At 39.1% G+C, this 25,698-nt stretch overlaps 1 long non-coding RNA gene across 1 annotated transcript; it reads left to right on the forward strand.

The window, feature by feature from the left end:
• The first annotated feature begins 3,742 nt into the window (after window positions 1-3,742).
• On the forward strand, window positions 3,743-4,341 carry LOC131637375 (uncharacterized). The gene is made up of 2 exons (XR_009294316.1): window positions 3,743-3,949; window positions 4,089-4,341. It is a non-coding gene; the product is annotated as an uncharacterized LOC131637375 (long non-coding RNA).
• The last annotated feature ends 21,357 nt before the right edge of the window (window positions 4,342-25,698 follow it).

Here is a 25,698-nt window from a genome sequence, read left to right on the forward strand (position 1 = left end):
GAAGTCAAAGTTGAGAGTGATAATGGTGCAAAATTACACACAAGCATGAAATAGCAAGTCAAAAATATAGTACAAAAAGTGGACTAAAATACTATTATTTTTGTTGGTTTTATGAAGAAAATTTGATTAGAAATTAAAAGAAAATTAGTCCTAAACTAACATCTTTTTATGATCATTTATTATGTCAAAAATTGTATTAATGTCCAAAAGATAAGGGAAAATTAGTGATTTTATTATTCAAAAGAAATTGGAAAAATTATAGTTAGGAACCTAAAATGTTAATTGAAAACACAAGGAAACAGGGGGTGCAGAGTTTGATTATGGGTGCAGAGAGCACCTGGGACGCAGGGCCCAAATGATTGGCCCAGGAGAGGTTTTTGTTCAGAGTTTTGCATAGCCAAACAAAAGAGCATGGGCCAAAGGGGGTGTAGAAATTAACTCGGTGAACATGGCCCAACGTTGATTGTTTCAACCCATTTCAATATTATTATCAGATTTTTATTGTTTCAATTAATTAAAATAATTAATTAATGAAAATAAAATGGAAGAGGAAAACAAAAGAGGGGAATTAGGGTTGCGTCGTTCCCAAATTTTCAACCTCAGAGCTCCTACGCTCTCCATCGTTTCTCACCTCTCAGGCTAGCGACGGCGCACAAACGGCGGCCTAACGTCCTCTCCGGCGAGCATCTGAATGCCGCCGTGAGCCATCTCCTCTTGTGGTCTCATACCGGTCTCTCTCACTAAACAAAAATGAATCGGAGCACCGAGAATCGATTGAATGAAGATAGCAGAGAAGTGGAAGATTAAACCAAAAGATCTTGACTCAACAGAGTTCGTATAGCACTGAAGCAAAGAGAGAACGACTTACCTAGTATGAAGGTCGAAAGTGAGACGAGCAAAACGACGGAGCTTCCAGTGCAAACTCGAGCGAAATAAACGCACAGAGCAGAGAGTTTCTTCTGGTGAGCTTTGATTAGCTGTCGCACGCTCGCGAAAAATGAACAGAGTCGCCACTAATATATTTATCCCATAAGCGGGAAAGGAATATCAGCAAACCTAAGATGAATAAGAACAAGGTCTTTCGACCAGAGATAGGGTACGGGAGTCGGTTACGCAAGGGGAAGGTGCTAGCACCCCTCACGCCCATCGTACTCGATGGTATCCACCTAAGTTTGTTGCTATCTAAAGGGTGTGTACTTATAAATCTAGAGCTTAATTACTAAGGGAATGCATGCAAATGAAAGAAAAGAAACACGGGGAAAATAAGGTTTATAAATATGTGTGCTCGCTTAGGCCCCGCGACCTAATGCCTACGTATCCTTTTCAGGAATCAGAGCGCCGTAGTTCGGCTCTTTAGTTTTTGTTTGTTTTTGTGTTTTTTAGTTGAACAGTTACATTCGCACTCCGCTGCTCGACCTCTGGAGTCTTAAGCTGGGAATGGAGCGGAAATAACATGTCCGATTAGGAGAAAGAATGCCCTGAAGGCAAGAGAAAGAATGCCTCTGAGGCAAGAGATGAAGAAGAGATTTTGAGCGTTTCGAGGAAATCCCTTAAGCAAGGGAAACTCGGATTGCTCTTTGGTTTGTATTTTTTAGAAGTTGGGAACTTACGCCTGAATGGAACCCTTAAGCAAGGGAGATCCAAGCACTCGAACATCCCTTAAGCAAGAGAAGTTACAAGCTTCCATTCCCTTTTTATTAGTCAAAAGTTGATTAGTCATTTTTTAGAAGAGTTTTCTTGGTGTTTTTTAAGGGAAATTAGTCAAGTAGTTGTTAAGTATTTTGAAGTTGAAAAGAGAAAAGAACTAGCCTAGAACTAGCCTAAGTATGAAAGGGATTTCTACCTAATGTTGTCATGGCTTCTACCTAAGGTTAGGATAAAAGAAACATGAAAATTAAAGCGAGATTAGAAGTCAAAGTTGAGAGTGATAATGGTGCAAAATTACACACAAGCATGAAATAGCAAGTCAAAAATATAGTACAAAAAGTGGACTAAAATACTATTATTTTTGTTGGTTTTATGAAGAAAATTTGATTAGAAATTAAAAGAAAATTAGTCCTAAACTAACATCTTTTTATGATCATTTATTATGTCAAAAATTGTATTAATGTCCAAAAGATAAGGGAAAATTTGTGATTTTATTATTCAAAAGAAATTGGAAAAATTATAGTTAGGAACCTAAAATGTTAATTGAAAACACAAGGAAACAGGGGGTGCAGAGTTTGATTATGGGTGCAGAGAGCACCTGGGACGCAGGGCCCAAATGATTGGCCCAGGAGAGGTTTTTGTTCAGAGTTTTGCATAGCCAAACAAAAGAGCATGGGCCAAAGGGGGTGTAGAAATTAACTCGGTGAACATGGCCCAACGTTGATTGTTTCAACCCATTTCAATATTATTATCAGATTTTTATTGTTTCAATTAATTAAAATAATTAATTAATGAAAATAAAATGGAAGAGGAAAACAAAAGAGGGGAATTAGGGTTGCGTCGTTCCCAAATTTTCAACCTCAGAGCTCCTACGCTCTCCATCGTTTCTCACCTCTCAGGCTAGCGACGGCGCACAAACGGCGGCCTAACGTCCTCTCCGGCGAGCATCTGAATGCCGCCGTGAGCCATCTCCTCTTGTGGTCTCATACCGGTCTCTCTCACTAAACAAAAATGAATCGGAGCACCGAGAATCGATTGAATGAAGATAGCAGAGAAGTGGAAGATTAAACCAAAAGATCTTGACTCAACAGAGTTCGTATAGCACTGAAGCAAAGAGAGAACGACTTACCTAGTATGAAGGTCGAAAGTGAGACGAGCAAAACGACGGAGCTTCCAGTGCAAACTCGAGCGAAATAAACGCACAGAGCAGAGAGTTTCTTCTGGTGAGCTTTGATTCTTAACCTTGTTCTTTGAATTTCTGTATTCGATGCCTCTTCTTCTTCTTCCTCTTCTTGAATTTCTGAATTTTTGATTCGAGTCTTCTTTTTCTCTTTTTGCGAGGTCAAAATGAATGGTAAATTGAATGGGGGATTCAGTGATGGTGAAAATGAAGAATGAATGGGAAAGCGAAAGTGAAGAATGGTTGAATGTGAGGGATGAAGATGATGGAGAATGAAGGGAGAGAATTGAAGATGAAGTTGATTGTGGGGAGAAAATGGTGGAGAGAGCCTGCAGAGAGAGTCCAGGTTCTGATTTATAGGAAGTGGAGGTTAGTTCACTCTCTGATTTTTCTGTTTGAATTCAGTTATCTGTTAGCAGTTGGTTCCAATTTTGTAACTGTTTCTGAAGTTTAGTTATAGGTTGTTATTTGGTAGTTAGAAATCTATTTGACAGTTAGGAAATGGTTAGAATTCGGTTAAGTTTGTTATCTATGTTTGGAAGTTAGTTATGTGGTTACAAAATTGGTTATGGGTTAGTTAAGAGGAACTGTTAGGTTGTCGAAGGTTAGTTAGAAGTAGAGATGTGAAGAGAAACTAGTGAAAAGTTATAGATTGGTTAATTAGAAGTGTGTTGGTAACTTGAATCTGTTTGGGAGATAAGTTGGTAAGTGAGGTTAGAAACAAAATTCTGTTAGGCAGTTATGTTTGGTTAAAAGTTTCTGTTATGGTTGGTTATTGGATTCTGTTAGATAGTGTAACTGATTTTTGGTGTTTAGTTAGAACTGTTAACGGTTTGGTTTAAATGTATGTATGGTTAATTGGTTAAAAGAATGTGATGAAATCCTGGTTTAAGTTATGTACAATGAATGTTGCAGGATGTCTTGGCTTGATATATGTGGAGGCGGTATTTTGGTGAATGCACGGGTTATGCTGTTAATGACGTATCACTGTGTCGGCTTGCAAGTATATAGCATGAACGGAGGTCCTACAATGGTTGTATGATGCTGAATTGTGATAGTTAGCTTGATGATTGTGAAGCTTGTAAATGTATTTGAATCGGATTCGAAATGCTTCTTGCCTAGGTAAGAATTTGTGAACTGCACATTGCTCTTGAGTCTACATATGTTATGATTTTTCCTCTTTGGATTGATAAAAAGTATGGCTGAATTTATTTCTTCTTGTTGACTTGACCAATGGTGCTGCATTTTGATATTGTTGCAGGAATCCTATTTGGTGCAGTGAGTATTGTGGAGGCTTGAAGAATAAATGAAGCATGGAGATTTAGGAATAAACTTAGGATGAACTTGGAATGGAGATTAGGAATATTGATGTTTAGTGCAAACTTGTGTATTTTCTTTTGGACTTTGAAATGGATGTACATGACATGATATATGTTTTTTTTTGTTGGCTGTTTTAAAGAATTCTGAATTGTATAAACTGATTCTTACGGACCCCAATGACTGGTTTTGTGGCTGCCACTGCAAGTTTGAAATTATGCTATCCCCTTTAGTAGTGCATAGCTACATGAATGTGGAATGGGTGGATATGGTTTGAAAAATTGGAAAGAATGAAAGAAATAAATTTAAGTTGTCAAACTGAGTCCAAGGACAAAGTCATTTTTAGGGTCAATGGTCGAATGTTGACCAGAAGTCAACAGTTGACCATAAAAGTCAACTATGACTAGAAAGTCAACCAATGAGGAATATATATATTTATGAGTTTGGCTTTTTCGTAATGGATCTTGGACTCTTTGAAATGTACTTGGGCTTTTTGTGTAATTATTTTCTCTTTGATTTCCCTTCTTGCAACATGAATAAATCTTGGATAAATGAGCTTTAAGTTTCACCCTTGAACTTGAGATAATCACCCCACGGACTAAAGATATAAGAACTGCTTGACATCTTTGAATAAAAACATACTTTGAATCCTTAGATAATGATAACCTTGAATAATGCCTAAACCACGATTTCTTGTATGCGAGGAAATCCAACTAATCAAATTACTCTTTTGTGAGCTTAAACCCTTAGTCTCTAAATAAAATCCTTTACATCCAAGATCCTTGATCTCGTTTTCAAATTATTGATGAATGTATGATTTTTACTAATGGCCTAATATGTGAATGATCCTAAAGCAATAGCCGGTTAGAAATAAAATTATATGGGCAAATTTTGGGGTGCAACAAGGACTAGCTCATAACTTATTGTCCATAAGTCAATTAAGTGACAATGGTTATGACATAATCTTCAATCAAAAGTCTTGCAAAGCTGTAAGTCAGAAGGATGGCTCAATCCTATTTACAAGCAAGAAAAATAACAACATTTACACGATTGATCCTCAAGATCTTAAGAATCAGAAGGTAACTTGTCTTATGTCTGTTAGCGAAGAGCAATGGGTCTGGCACAGAAGATTAGGCCATTCTAGTTTGAGAAAGATTTCTCAGATTAACAAACTAAATCTGGTAAGAGGGGGAAGTTCTCCAAACCTGCATTCAAGTCAAAGAATGTTGTTTCTTCCTCTCGGCCGCTAGAACTTCTGCACATTGATCTGTTTGGCCCAGTCAAAACAACATTTGTCAGAGGGAAGAAGTATGGATTAGTCATCGTATATGATTATAGCCGTTGGACATGGGTAAAGTTCTTGAAACACAAGGATGAGTCTCATTCAGTGTTCTTTGACTTCTGCAATCAGATTCAATCTTAGAAAGAGTGTAAAATCATAAAGGTCAGAAGTGATCATAGTGGCGAATTTGAGAAAAGATTCTTTGAGATTTTTTTCAAAGAAAATGGTATTGCACATGATTTTTCTTGCCCTAGAACTCCACGGCACAATGGAGTTGTAGAACGAAATAATAGGACTCTACAAGAAATGGCCAGAACCATGATCAATGAAACCAATATGGCTAAGCATTTCTGGGCAGAAGCAATTAAGACAACGTGTTATATTCAGAATAGAATCTCTATAAGACCTATTCTAAATAAGACTCCTTATGAATTGTGGAAGAACATAAAGCCCAACATTTCTTATTTCCGTCCATTTGGATGTGTATGCTATATTCTGAACACTAAAGATCATCTGCATAAGTTTGAATCTAAAGCTCAGAATTGTTTCCTACTTGTATATTCTGAATGCTTAAAAGGCTACAGAGTATACAATACTGAAACTCTTGTAGTGGAAAAATCAATCAATATCAGATTTGATGATAAGCTTGGTCTTGAAAAGCCAAAGCAGTTTGAGAATTTTGCAGATATTGAAATCTCTAACTCATATCATGAAGAACCCAGAAGCAAAGTTTCAGAAGATCAAGTTGCTGCTTCTTTGGAGAATCTCAGAATATCTGAAGAGCCAACACCCAGAAGATCTTCTAGACTTAACTCTGCTCATCTAGAAGATGTTATAATTGGAAAGAAAGATGATCCTATAAGAACAAGAGCATTCCTTAAGAACAATGCAGAATGTCAATTTGGTCTAGTGTCTTTGATTGAGCCAACTTCTGTTGATCAAGCTCTGGAGGATGCTGACTAGATAATTGCCATGCAAGAAGAACTTAATCATTTTACAAGGAATGATGTTTGGGATCTAGTTCCAAGACCAAAAGGATTTAACATCATTGGAACTAAGTGGGTCTTCAGAAACAAGCTAAGTGAAAAAGGAGAAGTTGTAAGAAACTAAGCCAGACTTTTTGCTCAGGGCTATAGTCAGCAAGAAGGCATTGACTATACAGAAACCTTTGCACTAGTGGCCAAGTTAGAATCTATTCGTCTTCTAATTTCTTTTTCCACTCAGCATAACATCAGTCTATATCAAATGGATGTTAAGAGTGCCTTCTTAAATGGTTATATAGATGAGGAAGTATATGTCCACCAACCTCCTGGTTTTGAAGACTCTAAGTCTCCAAAACATGTTTTCAAATTAAAGAAATCATTATATGACCTGAAGCAAGCTCCCAGAGCTTGGTATGAAAGATTAAGTTCTTTCCTTCTAGACAATGGTTTCACTAGAGGACAAGTGGATACAACTCTCTTCTGTAAAACCTTTAAAAAGGATATTTTAATTTGCCAAATTTATGTTGATGATATCATGTTTGGAACATCTTATGCTACACTTGGAAAGGAGTTTGCTAAATCTATGCAGGCTGAGTTTGAAATGAGCATGATGGGAGAACTAAAGTAATTCCTTGGGATCCATATCAATCAAACTTCGAAAGGAACTTATGTTCATCAGACCAAGTATGTAAAAGAACTTCTGAAGAAGTTTAATCTTTCAGAAAGCAAAGAAGCAAAGACTCCTATGCATCCAACATGTATTTTAGGTAAGGATGAGGTAAGTAAGAAGGTAGATCAGAAGCTCTACAGAGGTATGATTGGATCTCTTCTATATCTTACTGCTTCTAGAATTGATATTCTATTCAGTGTATGCCTGTGTGCTAGATTCTAATAAGATCCTAGAGAATCTCACTTAACAGTTGTTAAGAGAACTCAGAGGTATCTGAAAGGTACTACTAATATTGGTTTAGTCTACAGAAGATCTGAAGATTACAACCTAGTAGGATTTTGTGATGCTGATTACGCTGGAGATAGAGTTGAAAGGAAAAGCACTTCTGGAGGCTGTCAGCTTCTTGGAAGTCATATGATCTCTTGGTACAGCAAGAAGCAAGCCACAATTTCCCTCTCTACAACAAAAGCATAATATGTTGTTGTTGCTGGATGTAGTACACAAATGCTCTGGATGAAGAGTCAACTAGAAGATTATCAGATATATGAGAGTAACATTCCTATCTTCTATGATAATACTTCTTCTATTTGTTTATCTATGAATCCTATCTTACATTCCAAAGCTAAACATATTGAGATCAAACATCACTTCATTAGGGACTATGTCCAGAAGGGTGTTCTTTCTTTAAACTTTGTGGATACACAACATCGGTGGGCTGATATCTTAACAAAACCCCTTGCTGAAGATAGATTTATGTTCAATCTGAAGAACATCTGTATGGATTTATGCCTAGAATGAAAGGATGAGAAGATATGATTTATGGATTAGATTTGAAATGGTTTTATATTTTCTTATCACAAGTTCTGAAATTTGTGTTCAATTAGATATTCTGATTCTGTTATTGCTAACGCTTCATATGTCTAAGTTGATTCAGAATTTCTTTTAAAGCAAAACAGCTGTCACCAGCTATTCCAGATGATGAACACGTGTTCATTCTGAAGGGACAAGCATGCGTGCAATTGATGAGACACCGCCCTAGGTAAGTGTGCAAATCATTTCAAATATCACGTTTCTCTCCTAACGTCACTCAACATTAAATGCATTTGTTTCTCTGCATTCGTAACTGTTCATTCTTTAAATTTAATTGCATATTGTTTCAAATCCGTGTCTATTTAAACATCTCTCATAATCTTTGTTACTCTTTTCACTCATTCATCATCCTCCTATTTTATGCATTTCTGTAACTTGTTCTCTCTCTTCTCAAACCCTAAAAAGAAACCCAAAAGTCTCAGAAGTGCTTCAATGGCTTCCCCTTCAACTCAGAATGTTGGTTCGTCTTCTCAGCAACAACATCAACAAGAACAAGATCAAGAGCAACAACTTGTTCCCCAGATAACTTGTTCGTTTCCATTGGATCAGTTGGAAGTTATCTGCGAGTTAATGGTAGATTTTGAAAATCTGGAGAAACATGATGTTCATCTTACAGATAATATGGTGTTTCAAGGTTGGGGACCTCTGTTCTATAATCTGTGTGGTCCAGTCTATTGAACGGTCAACATTTCTACCTAATTTCGTCATACATTCGGCATAAGATCACCATACTGGGTAACACTTTGTGGTTGTTTTTAAGTGTTTTTCTTTAATTCATCTAATTCTAGTTATTCTATGAGCAATGTATTTTTATGTCGTTTTCATTGTCAATTAGGTGCTTTTGATCTCGTTTGGTAATGGATTCAGGTTAGCTTCAGATTGATGGAAGATCGCGTGGCCAAAAGGTGTGAAGAAAGAAGCAAAAAGCAAGGAAAAAGCATATGGGCAGAGGCGGACACGGTCTGACCGTGTCACCTGACACGGCCGTGTCAGGCCTCAAGAAGAATTTATCTCCCAGACCAGAAGCGGACACGGTCTGCCCGTGTCAAGGGACACGGCCGTGTCAGCGGTGCGGGCAGGATTTCTAAATTTGTGGTTTTTCCAATTTTTAAAGTCCGGGGGCAGTTTGGGCATTGTGGCTGAAATCTAAAAACCTAGAGGGATTAAAACAGGCTTGAGAGACAAGGGGAAGACACTTTTTGAACGTACGATAGAATTCCAGAGCAGAGAAAGATAGCTTCATCAAGGTTGTGGAAGACGAAGAGATTCAACGGTGGAAACCATTGAAGATCAGAGTTCTCCTACTCTTTTGTAAATGTCTAAACTTTCTGATTTTGGTTTCTTGAATATTATGAGAGGCTAAACCCCCCAATGCCAGGGGGGTGTCCCTGATTTGCATTGTAATGACTCTGAATATCGTTGTTCTTTAATCAAGCTTTCATATTTTGCAATTTAATTGTTTAATGTTTTTATTGCTTTCTTTGTCGGCAAAACAAGATTGAACCACGGTTAACAATCTGTAGGACTACGGTTGTTAAGGTTTTTAAACAATTAAATCTTATTGTTATCACCTAGGCCTAGGGATACCGTAAGGTTATTTGAAAAATTCTTGATTATTTACATCTTTGGTTCACAAACCTTTTTTTCTAAGGACTTAGGCATTAGGATTGCAAACCAAAAGGTTTTCACTAAGGACTTAGGAAAACACCCTTAAGAACAAATAGTTGCATCATATGAACTTGTTAAAGAGATCTTATTACAGAGTCATTAGAAGGCTGATCATACACTTACCTTGGCATTACTCTAAATTTATACACAAAAGCTATTTTACTTTCAGCTTATTTATTTGAATTTTATTATTCCAATATAAAAACCCCATATGCTCTTTTGTTTAATTGACTGTTTACAATAATTTATCTTTCCTACGCAATCCTCGTGATCGATACTTGGGGTAAAACCCATTATTACTACATCGGTGAAAATAGTACACTTGCTATTTTTCCGATCATCTATCCAGACCTTGTGAAAGAATTCTAGGTGCTTGCAACTGTTATGCCTAAAGCAATTCTCTCCGTAGTTCATGGTGAACTCTTAGAGCCCCTCATAAGAAAGTTGTTTGGGTTGATGAATGTTAAAGGTGTTACTGAAGAAACTCGAAGAACTGATTGGGATGTTGTGTATGCTGAGATCTTTCAGAATAGAAAGAAATCTAAAGAAGTTAAGGATATGAAAACCGTCTACAAGGTATGGACGAAGATTCTTCTAGGTTGTTTCTACCACAGAAAATCAACAAGTTCATCAAACTTCGCCAATAAGGATCAACAATACATTATGTATTGTATTGGTAATCAAATCAAGGTGGATCTTCCCTACACCATTTTCAATCACTTGTGGCATGCTGTGAATGATTCAAGAGACGAAGTCAGGCTGCAGCATCCAAACAAGAAAAGGAATGTTATTCCTTTTAGAAGAACTCTGACAAATCTTCTGGTCCAAACTAAGATTGTTGAAAATATGGAGAATGCTGGAATAATCAACAATCCTTACACTATTATTGGAAGTACTCTGAATGCTCATACTCTGAAGAAGATGGGCATAATCAAGTCAATTGATTATACTCCTCAAGCAAACCCAGAAGTTAGAACCAGAAGAGGTCCTTTTTTGGCTGACTTTGAGTTGTTCTTCAGGAATGAACAACCAGAAGTTATTTTTAGATATCTTGCCATGCACAAGGAAGCTGGTTATGAGTGTGATCCTGTTTGGATAAGCAACCAGAAACTTGATACTGCTAATACTCAAGGTCCAGAAGTGGAGGCAGAAAAAGAAAGAAGAACAAAGAGAAAATTAGATCTTCCTACAATCAGTGAAGAACAAAAGGAAGATGAGAAGAAGAAACAGAAGGAAGAAAGAGAAGCTGAAAAGAAGAAACATAAGAAGGATGATAAGAAAGAAGAAGAGAAGAGAAAGAAAAAGAAGAAAGATAAGAAGAGGAAGAAAGAGGAAGAAAAGCAAGAAGAAGAAAATAATTTGAAAAAGAATGAAGTTGAAAAAGAAAGGGAGAAGGAAAAGTTAAAAGGAAAACAGAAGATGGTGATACATAAGAAGAGAAAGTCAGTTGGAGAAGCACCTGCAAAGAAGAAGCAACGAGGTCCAGGTATTGTTATTTCTGAACTTGATTCTGATTTTGTTTTTACTTCAAAGAATGTATCAATAGAAACAAACCCATAACCTCAACCAGAAAAAGCCCCTGCTAAACCACCTCCAACCACTAAAGTTCTCACATCCCCTCCTTCACCGAAGTTTAAAGGCACTATGCCTATTCTTGATTCTGTAACCCAAGCTTCTGAACCTATCTTTGAAGCCACACCTCTTAACACCATCATTCATCCTCATGCTAATATCTCCACTTCTCAACCTCCTCCTCACCTCAATTTCACCCTCATAGACACTGCTGAGCTCTGCCCTTTCTCACCTTCATCTCCTGAACCCTCTAATTCTGATTCTTTCACTCACCTCATGAATCTATATCCCCGTAAACCTAAGCCAACTCTTGCTGTTGTGATTTTAGACTCAGATCATGAAGTTGAATCCTCTCAACCACCCTTTCAAACACCCTCTTCTAAAACAACATTATTTGTTCTGGATAGAGTCCCCCAATCTTATGCCCTATCTTACCCAGATAAGCCAATCTCTTCTCTCCATCTCCAAATATCTAACTCTCCTCCAAGATCATCACCTCCTAGACCTTCTGTTGATACACTTGCTGAACTATTAACTCTTAAGGTCAGAACAAGTTTAGATGCTCTGAAGGTTGCACATGATGCCAAATTGGATCATGTTGGTGTAGGCAAGATCTGGAGAACCTTTCAGAAGGGAGATTCAATCTGAGTTTCTGAATCTTCAGAAAGAATGTCTAGTTGTTGCTCCTGGACCTTCTAGATTCCGTCTGGAGTATAACGATGGAAGGTACTACCATCCCATTACAAGTTGGAAGCCTCTTGAAGAGAGGGAGTTTGTAGATGAGCTTGCAGAAGAAGACAATACTCTGGCAATCGTTGTATGGGAGCCACATCCATACAAGGTTCTGACTAGATATTTTCAGTTCTTATTAAACTGGCTTAGGGAGCATCCCTCTGATAAAGCACCAAATATGGTATATCCAGAAGTTGAATACCCTCGAGAACCTGTGTCTCCAACACCAGATAACATAGCTGCAATTCTTGTAGGCTTAGGACATCCTTCTATAGAAGTTCCTGTTGAGGAAAATCAAGGAGATGTTCTTATGATTGAAGTTGATGCTGCAAAAAATCCTCCTGCTATGAACAACAGCTTTGATGCTGCTTCTGCTGGTCCCTCTGCTTTTGTGCTGAAAGAGATCCAACAGAATCAAGCTAACTTAGCTCTTCGTCTGGACAAGCAAGAGGATACAAATGCTGAGTTCAGATCCTTCATGCAGGATCAGAAGGAAGCTACAAGGAAGCAAGTTGAAGACACTGCTGAGATTTGTAAGTTTAAGAGTGCGCCTAAGAGGGGGGGTGAATTAGGTTTTTAAAGATTTATCCGGTTTTTAGAATACTTGTACTTATTTTTCTAGTTAAGTGTTTGAAGGTTTTTGAATGGTTCTTTTCTTTTCTTGATAATAGTGATGAAAGCGGTAAATTGCGAAAAAGTAAAGAACACAACGATATATATTGGTTCCCCTCACAATCCGAGAGTACTCCAGTCCCCTTTCAAACACGAAAAAGATTTTACTATTGTTAGATCTTTGTACAAGCCTACACAAGACTCCTCCTACAATCTTCTAACAAAACCATCAAGAACAATCCTCTTGGATTTTTCACTAACTTGTTTCCAACAATCCTGGACAACAAGATCTCAACCACCAAGAACAATCCTCTTGGATTTACTATCTTGATTATGAGAACAATCCTCTCACTAATCAATAACCCTTGCTTTCAACAATCCTGAATAGCAAGTCAATAATAATGAATATATTTGAGTAGAAATGTTAATGAACATATATCAATCTATAAGATTGATCTTCTCTTTCAAGCAAGACAATTTACAATGATATAATAGTGCTCAAGTGTTTATGTATGAATGAGAAACTTTTCTAACAATGTGTAGAAAAAGTTTCAATGAAAGTTCAAGTATGAAACACTTGTATGAAAATATATGATGAAAATATATGATCAAAACATGGTAAATTGTAATGAAAGAGGTGAGATTTAAATATGAAGTTTATGGTATTTATATAGGTATTTACACCCTTTAGAAAGAGTATAAAATGATCAAACAATGCAATGTTTAAGGTTTGAAAAGATATTCACGTTTGAACATGAAGCAAAGTGAAATAAGGCAATGGTTCAGCAGGTAATCGGTTACCAAAAGCAGGGTAATCAGTTACCCACTCCAACGATCATATTTTTTGAAATTTTCAACACAGTAACCGATTACTGAAACAAGGGTAATCGGTTACCCATACAAAAACCAGTGGGAATAGTTTCAGTAACCGGTTACTGAAACCAGAGTAACCGGTTACCTCAGCATAAAAGGTGAAAATGCATGTTTTTCAAGGTTGAAAACTTATGCCATGCATATATAAGTTTGGGCATGCATATGTATGAAAGTTTATATGATTTTTGAGCACTAAGGAATACCAATGTAAAAGGATTTGGCTTGTACCATTATGACATGAAGATCAATCAAACAAAGCTAATCTCCATGAAAGTTGCAATCTCGATCCATAGCTAATTTGATCTTTTTGCTCATCCTTTATTGATGTATACTCATGATAGTTGTCTTCATCAAAACATAATGTTGTAGAGGCTTGCCTTCACATTCTCCCCCTTTTTGATGATGACAACCTTTGAAATATGAAGTTCAATGTTCTTATGTGAATGCTCGCCCTAAATTTGATAACTCCCCCTTGATCAAAGCTCTCCCTTGATTTATAGAGAATTTTACTTCTTTGTGGCTGCAAATGTTAGAGACAAGCAAGCATACACATATACACAAATATCTTGTCCCCCTTTGTCATTATCAAAAAGGATGGGAAAAAGATAAATTATTATAAAATAAAATATGAACACAATTAATTCTATACCTATGAGTTTTACCTCATGAGTGACTTCATCAAACATTCATCTTTGGTGAATATTATTTTGAAGCTTTTGTCACAAAGTTGACTTTTGCTTAGAAGATTTTGCTTTAGTCTTTCAACATAAAGTACATCTTCAATTGATATGAAAATAAGTGATCCAACTTTGTCAATGCCAAGAATTCTTCCTTTAAGGTATTCTCCATATGTGAAATCACCCTTGGACTTTATAACTAGATTTGAAAGTTAGTTTATGTCTTCCATCAAATGCTTAGAACCACCACTTATCAAAAACACCATAGATTTTAAGTGGTCCTCAAGCAAACCTACAAAATAAATTAAGTTTTATTTGGTACCCAATGTTCTTTGGGTCCATCATAGTTAGTTCCTTTCTTAACCCACACATAATGACCACTTGCCACACTGAAATTTCTTACATAGCAAGCATTAGGTGTATGACCAACAATACCACAATAAAAACAAGTAGGAACAAAATTACTTTTATATCTAGGAACATATGGTTTCTTTTTAGGAAACCTTTTAGGATCATGATGAACCTTTTGTGCTTTATCCAATTTGTTGAATTGTTCACTTGCCTTCAGAAAGATAGTTTTCCTAGTACTTGGTTTGTTAGACTTTGCATATCCAAGACCACTTCTATCATTAGGGAATCTTTGTTGCCCAAGGACACCTTCCAACCCAATTTGTCCTTTTTCATACCTTTCAAGGACTCTCTTTAGTTGAACGATTTGAAAAGAGAGTGATTCACAATTCTTGCATGACACATCCTCCTTTTGAACATCAATAATTTTCTCTTTTTCATCCTTATGTTCTTCTTCAATTATTTTAAACTTTTCTTCTAAAGATGATATTATTTTCTTTTGAGATGAAATAGTTTTATAGAGAATTTTGCATTCTTTTAATAGTTCATCTATTGCACCTTGTGCATCAATATCATAAAGAGAAATTTCATTACTAACCTCATTGTCTTCATTATCGGAATGGTGTGTTGCTACCAATGCAAGATTCACATGTTCTTCATCTGAAGATGAACTTATTTCATTTTCATCCCATGCTACATATGCTTTCTTTGATTTTTTATCCTTATTTTTCTTGAGGTATTTGTTCTTCTTTTCAAGTTTAGGGCATTCACCTTTTACATGTCCTCTTTCTCCACATTCAAATCATTTAATCTTACTTGTTGGTGCTTCCTCTTTAATGATCTCCTTTTTCTTTTCTTTTCTTAGAAATTTTTCAAACTTTTTGATAAACTCATTATCTTCTTCACTAGTGGATTCATCCTCTTGATTTCTATCATGATGCTTGACTCTTGTCTTCAAGGCAATATCTTTTGAATCTTTTATTTGAATTTCATGCGTTTCAAGTCTTCCGAGTTCTCTTTCATATTCTTGAAGTTTACCGAACAAGGTTGCAGAAGTCATCTTTGATAGGTTCTTTTTCTCGGATATCGCCGTTACTTTCGGTTGCCATTCTCTCGTTAAAGATCTAAGCACTTTTAGATTTAGTTCTTCGCTAGTGAGGGTCTTACCAAGTGCCTTCAAGTGATTTGTCAAATGAACGAATCGTTTTTGCAATTCGAGAATAGTTTCTCTAGGCTTCATTCTAAATAGTTCGTATTCTTGACTTAAGGTATTCAATCTTAATCTTTTAACTTCGGTGGTACCTTCATGAGTTTCTACAAGAGTATCCCATATTTCCTTTGCGGTTGTACATGCCGATACTCGGAAAAATTCATCCATACTAAGAGCACCTTGAAGAAGATTGACCGCCTTTTTGTCAGCAAGAACCTTCTTTCTATCATCATCGTTCCATGAAACTTTAAGCTTTGTTGATTCAACACCATCGATAATAGTTGTAGGAACAAAGGGACCATTTTGGACTGCTTCCCATACTTCTTCTCCTTGTGCTTCTAAGTAAGCCTTCATTCGGATTTTCCAAAAGTCAAAGTATTCACCACAAAATAATGGAGGCTTGTTGTTACTACCACCATCTCTAAAAACTGGATTTTGATTTGCAGAAGCCATTCTGGATCTTTTAGGAACAGGTTACCTATAACCTGCTCTGGTGCCAATTGTAAGTTTAAGAGTGCGCCTAAGAGGGGGGGTGAATTAGGTTTTTAAAGATTTATCCGGTTTTTAGAATACTTGTACTTATTTTTCTAGTTAAGTGTTTGAAGGTTTTTGAATGGTTCTTTTCTTTTCTTAATAATAGTGATGAAAGCGGTAAATTGCGAAAAAGTAAAGAACACAACGATATATATTGGTTCCCCTCACAATCCGAGAGTACTCCAGTCCCCTTTCAAACACGAAAGAGATTTTACTATTGTTAGATCTTTGTACAAGCCTACACAAGACTCCTCCTACAATCTTCTAACAAAACCATCAAGAACAATCCTCTTGGATTTTTCACTAACTTGTTTCCAACAATCCTGGACAACAAGATCTCAACCACCAAGAACAATCCTCTTGGATTTACTATCTTGATTATGAGAACAATCCTCTCACTAATCAATAACCCTTGCTTTCAACAATCCTGAATAGCAAGTCAATAATAATGAATATATTTGAGTAGAAATGTTAATGAACATATATCAATCTATAAGATTGATCTTCTCTTTCAAGCAAGACAATTTACAATGATATAATAGTGCTCAAGTGTTTATGTATGAATGAGAAGATTTTCTAACAATGTGTAGAAAAAGTTTCAATGAAAGTTCAAGTATGAAACACTTGTATGAAAATATATGATGAAAATATATGATCAAAAGATGGTAAATTGTAATGAAAGACGTGAGATTTAAATCTGAAGTTTATGGTATTTATATAGGTATTTACACCCTTTAGAAAGAGTATAAAATGATCAAACAATGCAATGTTTAAGGTTTGAAAAGATATTCACGTTTGAACATGAAGCAAAGTGAAATAAGGCAATGGTTCAGCAGGTAATCGGTTACCAAAAGCAGGGTAATCGGTTACCCACTCCAACGATCATATTTTTTGAAATTTTCAACACAGTAACCGATTACTGAAACAAGGGTAATCGGTTACCCATACAAAAACCAGTGGGAATAGTTTCAGTAACCGGTTACTGAAACCAGAGTAACCGGTTACCTCAGCATAAAAGGTGAAAATGCATGTTTTTCAAGGTTGAAAACTTATGCCATGCATATATAAGTTTGGGCATGCATATGTATGAAAGTTTATATGATTTTTGAGCACTAAGGAATATCAATGTAAAAGGATTTAGCTTGTACCATTATGACATGAAGATCAATCAAACAAAGCTAATCTCCATGAAAGTTGCAATCTCGATCCATAGCTAATTTGATTTTTTTGCTCATCCTTTATTGATGTATACTCATGATAGTTGTCTTCATCAAAACATAATGTTGTAGAGGCTTGCCTTCACAAGATTAAGATCCTTCTGACCGTCTTAGCTTCTAGGCTCAGCCAGTCATTGTCTGTGTTTGTTCTTTGCATCTGCTTGAATTGCATTTGTTTTTGTATCCCTTATCTTCTGATGATTAATCAATGAAAAATTATCTGTTCTATCTTCACTCTGTATGTTTTGTTCATCTGAATCTTTATGCTTTTCGATGTTATGACAAAAAGGGGGAGAAATATGATAATTGAATTGGTTTATAATATCAGTTGCTGGGATTAAGTCTCAACATTTTCTAACATTATTTGCAAGTTTTCTATCTTTGATAGTTTTTTACATGAATATGACATTCTGGAAAAGCTCAAAGTGAGAAGCAAATACATGGGGAAAAACAATTCTAAGAAGAAGCATGCTCCTAGAGAATTGAAGCAAGCTTAGTGCTCTGAAGCTTCAAGATCAGAAGCAAGAAGAATGTTCTGATACATTTTAAGAATGCTCTGACACAATCAAGTATGCTCATATTCAATTGATTACAAAGGGAAATTCAAAGCTCTCCAGCTGTCCAAAGAAAGCTCTGAAGAAAAGCTCTGAATATTTTGAACTTCTATTCTACGTGAAAGTCTCAACTGAAATGAAAAATACTCAAGGGAAGTCTTTTATTTATAAATTCTTCTAGTATTAATTTCAAGGGGAGACATATTCACACACTCTGATTATATGCTTTTGCTATATTTATGTAATTGTCTTAGTTCATCTGATATTCTGGATACAAATTCATATCAATTATATATGTTTTTGTCATCATCAAAAAGGGGGAGATTGTTAGAACAAGATTTGTTCTGATTAATATTCTGTGTTTTGATGATAACATTATATATGAATTTTTTATAAGATAATGTGGTACTCTAATCCTTTGCATTTTCCATTTCAGGAAATATATAAAGAGTATGCACAAATAAGCGCTCAGAAGCAACTGACTCAGAAGGTTCTGGAGGGCTACATCAGAACATGCTTTGGCAAGACGTCAGAAGATGACGAAGCAGAATCAGAACATGAACTAAAAGCATCAGAAGAATGAAAGTCAGAAGAACAAGCTCTGAAGTTATGATGATATCACACTCAAGCTCTTCAAAATCAGAAGACAAGAAGATGCTTCACACCAAGCTATTGACTCTGATATTCAAACGTTGTTATACACAAAATCTGAGTCCAGAAGAAAGTACAAGATGAAAGGCTGAAACGTCTAATCTCTGACTGAAAAAAAGAACGTTAGAAGCTACAAAAGGCAAAGTCAGTAAAAGCAGGAAAAGCAAGGCTCAAGGTAGTTGACAAAAGTGTGAAACATTAAATGCAGAGTTGTACTATTCACGCAAAGCATTCAATTCTCCCAATGGTCATTTCCTCTCAGCGCCTATAAATAGAAGTTCTAATCAGAAGCAAATTAGAACACTTGTGCATAATACTAAAATGCTGTCAAAATCAAATCTCACGTACTTCATCTTCAACCTCACAAACTCTTGTAATATTTAGTGAGTGTTAAGCTTAGAACTTAAGAGAAATATCACCGTTGTGATTACAGCTTTATTAGAAGCAATCTTACTCTTGTAAACATTATTTTTACATTGTTTGTAAAAGGTTCCTAGAGTGATCAAGTTGTGATCTGTAGACTCTAGAAGACTTAGAAGGTCTCTAAGTGGATAACCATTATAATCAGTTGGACTGGTGGATTAAATCCTCAATTGAGGTAAATCACTTAAGGGGGTGGACTGGAGTAGTTTTGTTAACAATGAACCAGGATAAAAATAATTGTGTTCATTGTTTTTATCTTACAAGTTTTTGAAGACACAATTATTCAATCCCCCCTTTCTAAGTGTTTTTCTATCCTTCATGATGGTGGGTGACAAACACCAGTTTGTAATGTGGTACCCACCGGTGGACGAAATAATGGTTTCTGTTGAGCGTACTCCTACAACGGCATAGCGACACCGAGGAGGGTCAGTGTTGCAGAGTGTTTCAGAAAGTATAGGACCATTCATGTGTCACCCTTGTAGGAAGTTTCTGTTAGTTGAATTATAAGTTAGGTTCTTAAGAGTGAAGGTTTTTTTGTTGAATTGATCTGAAATGTTGCAGCTGGTATGTAATGTCTGCAGTGAAATAAAGTGGTTTATTTTGGTTGTGTTAGCGGTAGCTGGCGTGGGCTCCAGACTGGTATTTTCATATATTAGTTTTTCCTACATTTCAATATTATTAGTAGGTAGATGAAAATAATAACTTAGTCCACATGCCAACAAATCAGTGTTTTGAAAAATAAATTAGTAGTTTCACACAATATGAGATGAAAAATTAAGTAATGTACATTAAGATAATATCATATTTATCTAAAATATTATTATAAAACAATGTAGAAATTTGGAACATTAATTGAATTAAAAGCAGTATTTTGGTATACTCAGTCGAGGGTGTCCAAGGACAAGAAGCTCAGGCAAAGGTTCAATCAATAAGAAAATGATCTCTAATACAATCATAGGACTCAAAATGATTCATTCATCCACCTATGTTGATCAGACATCAACCATCAGGACTCAGGTTTGCACAGGTCACCAAACTAGGGTTTTGAGCCCATCAAGGACTAAAATCAGGGCCCCCATCTGGGAAACCCTGAAACCCTAATCAGGGTTCTAAGTGTTTTAACCTGTTTTTCTTCAAACTTTAAGCTTATTTTACACAATTTTCCCAAGTGAATTTGAGGAAACTCCAAACTAATGAATTGAAGTACATATCAAGGGATTTCCAAATTGTGTTCAACCTTCTCCAAATTCATTTTGAGCTAGGAGTTATGATTGATCAAAGGCCCATAAAGTTAAAATTCAAGACATGACCAACTTTGGTTTTGGCCAATTCGCGCAAATGCCTTAACCAATTGGTACTTCTGAACTTCAGAAATATCACAAGGGATAAGAGAGTATCAAATGCATCATTGCAAAGATACTGAAGAATATTCAAAGATTCAATGCCATGTGATTAAGTAATCATTACAAAATGGAATATTGGTGAATCATCAAGGAATCTTCTCCTAAGCCAATCATAATCTCTTCTTCACCAGAAATGTTCCCCAAGATCGGAAAATATCAACGGCTAGGGAGCTTGCTCGAAATTGCCGTCATTGCATTTTGAGATTCTTTAAATTTCTTCATGGCCAAGAAACCAAAACTACCTCACTAAGCAAGCTCACTCTCTTCAATCTGTACAAAGCTCTTTGCCTAGAAATATAAGTGTTCTCCTCCATATAATTCACACCAAAGCAACTCCAATTCTTGCTTTCTCCTTCTCTCTCTCATACTTATGTTTTTTAAAGGTTCTTTGGCAAGAAGACTCAGATTATTCAAACCAGAGCTCTTCGTTTGAAACTAAGTATTCAAACATCTCAAGGAGGTTCATTAGAAGTGATCCAAGCACCTGGAACACTTTTGTAAGTGCAAGAACATCCTCATCACTTTCAGCTTGGAGCTAAGTCAGTTGGAGGTCTGTAGAACAATTCAGAGGGTGTCAAACAAGTCCAAGCATTCAGAAACATTCCTTATGGTGTAGTGAAGCTCTCTAGATGGTCGCAGCTCATCTGTAAGTACAGAATCACCATCTCCCATGTCTACTTGAAGCTCAAGCAAGAAGGGTCGATTAGGATAATTCAAAGGATTTCCAAGTGAAGTAAGTGCTCAGAAAGCTTCAGCAAAATCTCAGGAAGCTTTTACAATCATCCATTCCCTCTGAGGATCATCCACCATAGCCATCGAGCTTCATTTTCAGAGGTAAGTTTTCAAACTTGAGTTCTTTAATTCACGCAATATTTGTGTCAAAACTCAATGTACACCTGTTCACAATCATCAGAGGGTTAAAAGCCCTCTATCCTCGTGCATTTATTCCTCAGCATCGTCATTTTATTTTATTTTTAAATTTTAGGGTTCTTCACGTATTTTAGTTATTTCAGTAGATGTAGTTAATATAAATTTATGTTGGTTACATATCTGGAATCGTGAGTGAATTTAGAACATGTTTGATGTTGTAACGCCCGGAAAAATAAGTATATCTGCAGGGAAAAAGGGACCATTCTGATGCAAACGTTGGGTGTGCAAATCAAACATATATAGGGGGAGGACCTCACCTGGGTTGGCTAGACCTTGGCAGGCGTGACCTGGGCAAGGCAGCAGCGACGGGGGCACGCCCATGGGTGTCCCAACGAGAAATACCACAGCTCCCCTCAAAATCAAATCAAATCGAGGAATTTTTCATCGACGAATCGATCGTTCTTGATTAAAATTTAAGATTTGGTAGGATTTTGCAGTGGTACCGTGCTAGTCACACGGGAAGGCCCGGGGCATGCCGCGGACGGTCCCGTCGACGGATTGGAGTTTGTGGGGCAGTTTTCCCGCATTACCCCATGGAATTTTGGAATTCCACCGTGGCATCGTTCTAGTCACACGGGAAGGTCCGGGGCATGCCGTCGTCGCATCGTTCTAGTCACACGGGAAGGTCCGGGGCATGCCGCGGACGGTCCCGTCGACGGAATGGAGTTTTGGGGGAAGTATTCCCGCACAACCCTTTAGACGAGGACGAGGACGCACGCGTGGGCTTTTGAGCTCGTTGGTTTTTTCATGCCTAGTGCGGCGGAACCGGCGCCGTTGGATGCTTCCATTTTCCTGCATGCCTTGGCATTGCGGGGGGTGGTACGTTCTGCGGTGTTGGATCTGGTCGAAGCGGGGGCGTGTGAGTGGTATCGCGGATGTTTGTGTTTGCTGGCTCCGTGCCTTGGCCCCGAACGGTGAACACGACATTCCTATGGCGGAAAATTCAAATTAAATGGCGGCGGCCCTTATCGAAATGCCAAGAAACTGTGCGGAAGGGGGATTTTATGTCTGCAGGGAAAAAGGGACCATTCTGATGCAAACGTTGGGTGTGCAAATCAAACATATAAAGGGGGAGGACCTCACCTGGGTTGGCTGGACCTTGGCAGGCGTGACCTGGGCAAGGCAGCAGCGACGGGGGCACGCCCATGGGTGTCCCAACGAGAAATACCACAGCTCCCCTCAAAATCAAATCAAATCGAGGAATTTTTCATCGACGAATCGATCGTTCTTGATCAAAATTTAAGATTTGGTAGGATTTTGCTGTGGTACCGTGCTAGTCACACGGGAAGGCCCGGGGCATGCCGCAGACGGTCCCGTCGATGAATTGGAGTTTGTGGAGCAGTTTTCCTGCATTACCCCATGGAATTTTGGAATTCCACCGTGGCATCGTTCTAGTCACACGGGAAGGTCCGGGGCATGCCGTCGTCGCATCATTCTAGTCACACGGGAAGGTCCGGGGCATGCCGCAGACGGTCCCGTCGACGGAATGGAGTTTTGGGGGAAGTTTTCCCGCACAACCCATTAGACGAGGAAGAGGACGCGCGCGTGGGCTTGTGGGCTCGTTGGTTTTTTCATTCCTAGTGCGGCGGAACCGGCGCCGTTGGATGCTTCCATATGCCTGCATGCCTTGGCATTGCGGGGGGTGGTACGTTCTACGGTGTTGGATTTGGTCGAAGCGGGGGCGTGTGAGTGGTATCGCGGATGTTTGTGTTTGCTGGCTCCGTGCCTTGGCCCCGAACGGTGAACACGGCATTCCTATGGCGGAAAATTCAAATTAAATGGCGGCGGCCCTTATCGAAATGCCAAGAAACTGTGCGGAAGGGGGATTTTATGTCTGCAGGGAAAAAGGGACCATTCTGATGCAAACATTGGGTGTGCAAATCAAACATATATAGGGGGACGACCTCACCTGGGTTGGCTGGACCTTGGCAGGCGTGACCTGGGCAAGGCAGCAGCGACGGGGGCACGCCCATGGGTGTCCCAACGAGAAATACCACAGCTCCCCTCAAAATCAAATCAAATCAAGGAATTTTTCATCGACGAATCGATCGTTCTTGATCAAAATTTAAGATTTGGTAGGATTTTGCTGTGGTACCGTGCTAGTCACACGGGAAGGCCCGGGGCATGCCGCAGACGGTCCCGTCGATGAATTGGAGTTTGTGGAGCAGTTTTCCTGCATTACCCCATGGAATTTTGGAATTCCACCGTGGCATCGTTCTAGTCACACGGGAAGGTCCGGGGCATGCCGTCGTCGCATCATTCTAGTCACACGGGAAGGTCCGGGGCATGCCGCAGACGGTCCCGTCGACGGAATGGAGTTTTGGGGGAAGTTTTCCCGCACAACCCATTAGACGAGGAAGAGGACGCGCGCGTGGGCTTGTGGGCTCGTTGGTTTTTTCATTCCTAGTGCGGCGGAACCGGCGCCGTTGGATGCTTCCATATGCCTGCATGCCTTGGCATTGCGGGGGGTGGTACGTTCTACGGTGTTGGATTTGGTCGAAGCGGGGGCGTGTGAGTGGTATCGCGGATGTTTGTGTTTGCTGGCTCCGTGCCTTGGCCCCGAACGGTGAACACGGCATTCCTATGGCGGAAAATTCAAATTAAATGGCGGCGGCCCTTATCGAAATGCCAAGAAACTGTGCGGAAGGGGGATTTTATGTCTGCAGGGAAAAAGGGACCATTCTGATGCAAACATTGGGTGTGCAAATCAAACATATATAGGGGGACGACCTCACCTGGGTTGGCTGGACCTTGGCAGGCGTGACCTGGGCAAGGCAGCAGCGACGGGGGCACGCCCATGGGTGTCCCAACGAGAAATACCACAGCTCCCCTCAAAATCAAATCAAATCAAGGAATTTTTCATCGACGAATCGATCGTTCTTGATCAAAATTTAAGATTTGGTAGGATTTTGCTGTGGTACCGTGCTAGTCACACGGGAAGGCCCGGGGCATGCCGCGGACGGTCCCGTCGACGGATTGGAGTTTGTGGGGCAGTTTTCCCGCATTACCCCATGGAATTTTGGAATTCCACCGTGGCATCGTTCTAGTCACACGGGAAGGTCCGGGGCATGCCGTCGTCGCATCGTTCTAGTCACACGGGAAGGTCCGGGGCATGCCGCGGACGGTCCCGTCGACGGAATGGAGTTTTGGGGGAAGTTTTCCCGCACAACCCATTAGACGAGGACGAGGACGCGCGCGTGGGCTTGTGGGCTCGTTGGTTTTTTCATGCCTAGTGCGGCGGAACCGGCGCCGTTGGATGCTTCCATTTGCCTACATGCCTTGGCATTGCGGGGGGTGGTACGTTCCGCGGTGTTGGATCTGGCCGAAGCGGGGGCGTATGAGTGGTATCACGGATGTTTGTGTTTGCTGGCTCCGTACCTTGGCCCCGAACGGTGAACACGACATTCCTATGGCGGAAAATTCAAATTAAATGGCGGCGGCCCTTATCGAAATGCCAAGAAACTGTGCGGAAGTGGGATTTTATGTCTGCAGGGAAAAAGGGACCATTCTGATGCAAACGTTGGGTGTGCAAATCAAACATATATAGGGGGAGGACCTCACCTGGGTTGGCTGGACCTTGGCAGGTGTGACCTGGGCAAGGCAGCAGCGACGGGGGCACGCCCATGGGTGTCCCAACGAGAAATACCACAGCTCCCCTCAAAATCAAATCAAATCGAGGAATTTTTCATCGACGAATCGATCGTTCTTGATCAAAATTCAAGATTTGGTTGGATTTTGCTGTGGTACCGTGCTGGCCACACAGAGTGTCTGCGAGCTGCCGCGGACGGTCCCGTCGCTGGAAAGAAGTTACGGGGGTGGTCGTCCCGCAACATCCACTAGAATTTTGGCATTCCAACCAAGAATAGTAGAATGGCTGAACACGATAGCGTTTTGCGTTGTCCGGTAGGGGCCAAACGGACGTGGGATTAGATGAACCAAACGTACGGACGCCGCGATCGTCGGGAAGACGCTATCCGAACTTGGCTCCCAGACATCGTACTGTTATTGGGGCGACAATCGGAGGATTCTATGGCTTTAAGGTTAAAATGTGCTAGTGTTCTGCGGTGTCCGGGAGTGGTCAAACGGACGTGGGCTATATATGCGACGTACGTACGCTGCAATCGTCCGCAGAGCACAATGAGATTTTGGCAGTCCAGCCATCGTACCCTCCCTGGGGCGACAATCGGAGGGTTCTATGGCCGTAAGGTCAAAATGTGCTAGTGTTCTGCGGTGTCCGGGAATGGTCAAACGGACGTGGACTATATATGCGACGTACGTACGCTGCAATCGTCCGCAGAGCACTATCATATTTTGGCAGTCCAGCCATCGTTCCCTCCCTGTGGTA

The sequence above is a fragment of the Vicia villosa genome, unplaced genomic scaffold (assembly GCF_029867415.1).
Source record: "Vicia villosa cultivar HV-30 ecotype Madison, WI unplaced genomic scaffold, Vvil1.0 ctg.001981F_1_1, whole genome shotgun sequence".
In the NCBI taxonomy this organism is placed as follows: domain Eukaryota; kingdom Viridiplantae; phylum Streptophyta; class Magnoliopsida; order Fabales; family Fabaceae; genus Vicia; species Vicia villosa.